General features: G+C 38.6%; 1 pseudogene; it reads right to left on the bottom strand.

Annotated features, from left to right (window-relative positions):
• Positions 1–877: 877 nt before the first annotated feature.
• On the bottom strand, positions 878–4240 carry LOC102989124 (profilin-1-like; annotated as a pseudogene).
• Between the last annotated feature and the right edge of the window lie 725 nt (positions 4241–4965).

The raw sequence follows: 4965 nt of genomic DNA, 5'->3' as shown, positions 1-4965 counted from the left end.
AGGACATGGAAGCAGCCTAAGTGTCCATCGACAGATGAATGGATAAAGAAGATGTGGCACATAGATACAATGGAATATTACTCAGCCATAAAAAAGAAACGAAATTGAGTTATTTGTATTGAGGTGGGTGGACCAAGCATCTGTCATTCACAGTGAAGTAAGTCAGGAAGAGAAAAACAAACACCATATGCTAACACATATATGTGGAATCTAAAAAAAAATACAAAAAAACAATGGTTCTGAAGAACCTAGGGGTAGAACAGGAATAAAGATGCAGACATAGAGAGTAGACTTGCACACACGGGGAGGGGGAAGGGTAAGCTGGGATGAAGTGAGAGAGTGGCATGGACATATATACACTGTCAAATGTAAAATAGATAGCTAGTGGGAAGCAGCTGCATAGCACAGGGACATCAGCTCCGTGCTTTGTGACCACCTAGAGGGGTGGGATAGGGAGGGTGAGAGGGAAATGCCAGAGGGAGGAGATATGGTGTTATATGTATATGTATAGCTGATTCACTTTGTTATAAAGCAGAAACTAACACACCATTGTAAAGTAATTGTATTCCAATAAAGATGTTTAAAAAAAAGACATATACGTGTACAGTTGGATTTTTATTATTTTTTTTTAGTATAATCTTTTTTATTGGGAAAAAAAAAAAAACCAAACAGAAAAGGTTTCAAACCACACACAGGAGGGGCATGGGTTGGGGGAAGGGTGTCTGTCCTTCCTGCCTGGGCCCCCAGCCCATGTGGTTTTGGCAGCAATAAGGGGTGAGGGGTAATGGCCCCCAAAATAAAAATGTTGTACGTGTGTGTGGGATGGAGAGGCATGCAAAAGCAGTGGGGAGTGGGGGGCGGGGAGGGACAGGCCAGGTCAGTATTGGGAACGCCGCAGGTGGGAGGCCATTTCATAACATTTCTTGTTGATCATACCACCCTGTACACCTTCTTTGCCCATCAGCAGGACTAGCGTCTTGGCATTCAGGGTAGCAATGATATTGAAGGTGGCAGCTCCTCAGGTGCTCTTGGTACGAAGATCCATGGTAAGTTCCCCGTCCTGCAGCAGTGAGTTCTGGATCACAGACCATTTCTGCCCCCCAAGCGTCAGCCCATTCACGTAAAAACTTGACCGGTCTTTGCCAACCAGGGCACCAACCTCAGCTGGCGTGATGTTGACGAAGGTTTTCCCGGGGACGGCTGCCCAGACGGAGGGCAAGTCCTTATAGCCCACAATGGCCGCGTCCTGACAGGTCCCTTCCACCATGAGGTTGTCGTTGTAGGCGTTCCACCCGGCCACGGCGCTGCTACTGGGGTGCTCTCGGGGCTGCTGCTGGGGCCCGCGGCTGGGCTCGGGCTGCCTCGGGCTGGCGGGCGGGGGAAGGCGGAGAGCTTCGGGCACGCGCTGCGGTCCGGACCGCGGCTCTGCTAGCTGTGCTGCAGCCCTCGCCCCGCCACTCCCTCTGCATTACTTTTGAATTGAAGGATGATAACATCTTCATACCAATAAATTTAAAAACAACATTTTGCAGGAATACTGTATAAAATTATGGGTTTCTGCGCAGTATAGAAGTAATTATATTTTTCTTCTTCCTAACGTGTTCAAAATTGAAGGGCATTTTTTAAATTTCTTAAGCATCCATTAGATATAAGACAAATATCTGAAATAAAATACAATACTCTATACTTGGCTATTTACTCAAATCATTGGTGTTTAAGGAAATTTTTCAGCTTTTTATTGACAACTTGGAGTTGCATGCATTCTGGTAGGTTGGTTTTATAAGAGAATAATTTGAATAAATGTAATTGTAATAGAGCAATAAAAATGTGGTTATATAAATTGTATATTAGTTTATTACTTCATCATTGTTTTAAAAATTATTTAGTTGTTCGATTTTTTCAAGATATTTTGAACTCAGTCATTTATTGTATCTTCTTCCTGATATTTTGATAAAATACCCCACAGACATGTAATATGAAGAAAAATTCAAATCTAAGACCTGGAATTGAAACAAAAACAAATCAGAATATTAGGAGGTATTTTAAAGTGAAGAATGTGTAAAGAAGTGAGAGAAATGTCAACTAGTGTAAACTGGCCTTGGTCTTAACACAAACTATAGAAAGCTGTACAGAGTACATGGATATTTGCTTTGATGTGGGAAAATGTAGACATTACTCTCAAAGAAAAATAAAATAGAAAAAAAATAAACTATCAGCTTTTAGAAACCATCAAATAATATGTGAAATAGTAATCATTAACTCACCTCTGTAGGCCAGTTGTCGTGAAAGTTAAACTCTTGGTTTAAAGCACCTGACCATTTAGATTATCTAAATGTATATAATTAGCAATAGTCATAGAGGTATAAACAATGATGTATCCATAGTATGGTATACTACACACTGTTAAAATCAGTAAAATTTATATTAATGTTTGTATTCATTTGCTAGGACTGCCATAGCAAAGTACCCCAGACTGGGTTGCTTAACAGAAATTTACTTTCTCACATTTCCAGAGGCTAAAAGTCTTAGATCAAGGTATTAGCAGATTTATTTTCTTCTGAGACCTCTCTCCTTGGCTTATAGATGGCCATCTTCTTGCTTTATCTTCTCACGGTCTTCTGTATGTGTCTGGATCCAAATTTCCTCTTTTTATAAGGGCCTGCCTCAATGACAACATTTTAACTTAATTACCCCTTTTTAAGATTCTAAATACAGTCACATTCTGAGGTACATGGGGTTAGGACTTCAACATACAAAGTTTGGTGAAATACAACTCAGACAATGAGAATATTTTAAAATGGAATAATCACTATCAAATACTGTGCGTGGGAAAATCAAGTTAGTAAAACTGCACAGAATTATTCTGAATATATTAAATACACTCATTTTGAGTGATAATCAAAGGGATTTAGTGATTATTTTCACATTTTAATTTTATGACAGGTATGTATTTTATGTATAATTAAAAATTATAACAGACTATAAATCATAGCTTCTGAAATTATTAAAAAGGAAAATACACTAAATAAATTAAAAATTGATGACAGAAATAAAAGCAGAAATAAACTCTAAACTCTAGTGAAAGCACTGTTACCATCAAATATAGATTATTCAAGGGCAAATTAAACTTTGTAGCACTTTTAAATGTAAACAGAAATATAGACTGGCCTGTAACTATAAATGATATGAAAGTGAATTTAGTTTATAAGCAAATGGGTGCCAAGAAAGTCCACTTTTAAGAAAGAATTTAATCAAATTAAATTCTCTTCTCGATTTTTCTCCTGTGAAAATAGTAATAATTTTAATATCCTTGGTGTGATAGACTGAATAAAATCCCCAAAGACATCAATGACCTAATCCTTGGAACCTGTGAATATGTTAATTTACATGGCATAAGAGTTTGCAGATGTGCATAGATTAAGGATTTTGAGATAGGAAGATTATTTTGGATTTTCTGGATGGGCCCCAAATAATACAAAGGGTCTTTTAAGACGGAGACACAGGGGCTATGTGATTAAGAAGCAAAGAGAAAAAGGTGATGTGATGACAGAAGCAGAGAGAGATTTGAAGATGCTACATTGCTGCTGGCTTTCAATATGTGGGAAGGAGTGACAAGTCATGAAATAAGGGCAGCCTCTGGAAGCTGGGAAAGGTAAAGAAACAGGTTCTCCCCTGCACCCTCCAGAATGAACTAGCTCTTCTAACAGCTTAGTTTTGGACAGTGAGACTGATTTTGTACTTCTGACTTCCAGCACTATACTTTAATAAATTTGTGCTGTATTAAGATGCTAGGCTTGTGGTAATTTGTTACAGCTGCAATAGTAAATTAATGCACCTGGGAATTGGAACATACCCCTTTCTCAAGGCCACATGGAAATGTGGGAGTCCTGCCCCCGTGCTTAGAGACAACAGGGAAAGTGTCATTTCTAGTCTATCATGAAATCTTCTGACTCCCTTTCCCAAATCTGAAAACCAGTGGTTCTTTACCCTGTCATTCCTTGATTGAACAGAAAAATCTTCAAAATGGTTGTATTTCAATACCTAGGATCTAACTACCCTAGGTAAACTGTGGGCTATTCTTTCAGAGGTTATGCTGCTGACCTTGAGTATGGGTACAAAACCTGGCTCTGTTCTCGGCCCTGGATCCTGACAAATACTCAGTCTCTGGGTATTTTTTGCATTACCTTTTTTCCCCCTCATCATCAGTACATTTCTCCAGTCTTTCTCCTCTAGGATACATAGTCTACTCCCTTGAATTAGTGAATAGGAACCATCCCAGTGCAATCTCTTATTGGCTTGGGCAAGAACATTAAAGCAAAAAATAATAATAATTTGGGCTAGCCTAATAGGAACAACTAAGACATATTCTTAATCCCAGAGATATTGACTGTGTTACCAACCTTAGAGCACTAGGGAAGTTTTCTTCCTTCCTCTTTTGCCAAGGAAGATGCCGTAATTATACAACATGGTTGAAGTTTATGTGTATCAGTAATTTTGAGTCTGAGAATTGATGTAAACATTCTCTTACCTCCTTTATTATCAAGCAAAGGAGGATGGCTTTGCCTGAAGAGGCTTTGTCTATTCTCTTCCTAACTGACTTAAGTAAAATGTATATTAACCTGTTTCCAGACTTTAGTTTTACTTAGAGCATTCCATGGAAACAAATCTATAGGAAGAATATAGGAGCTAGATATCACCTCATCCTGAATTCTTCACTCTTCATATTTGTATGTTAGAGTCATGGCCTGGACAATGCCTGAGACCCAAAGCTTCGGAGTGCTTTAAATAAAATAAATTGTCTTAAGTTTCAAACTGCTAAAGCTCCCTGCTCTTGTGATCTCATATAGTTATTGCCCCAGGACTCGAGATAACATGATACATACATAGAGTGGATTGGGGTGAACAGTGAGTCAGTGAAGGTTAATCTTATTGGTATCCAGGATTTATAGGTTTGGGATTCTTCAA

The sequence above is a fragment of the Physeter macrocephalus genome, chromosome 8 (assembly GCF_002837175.3).
Source record: "Physeter macrocephalus isolate SW-GA chromosome 8, ASM283717v5, whole genome shotgun sequence".
Classification (NCBI taxonomy): Eukaryota; Metazoa; Chordata; class Mammalia; order Artiodactyla; family Physeteridae; genus Physeter; species Physeter macrocephalus.
This window is presented reverse-complemented; position numbering and strand designations above follow the sequence as displayed.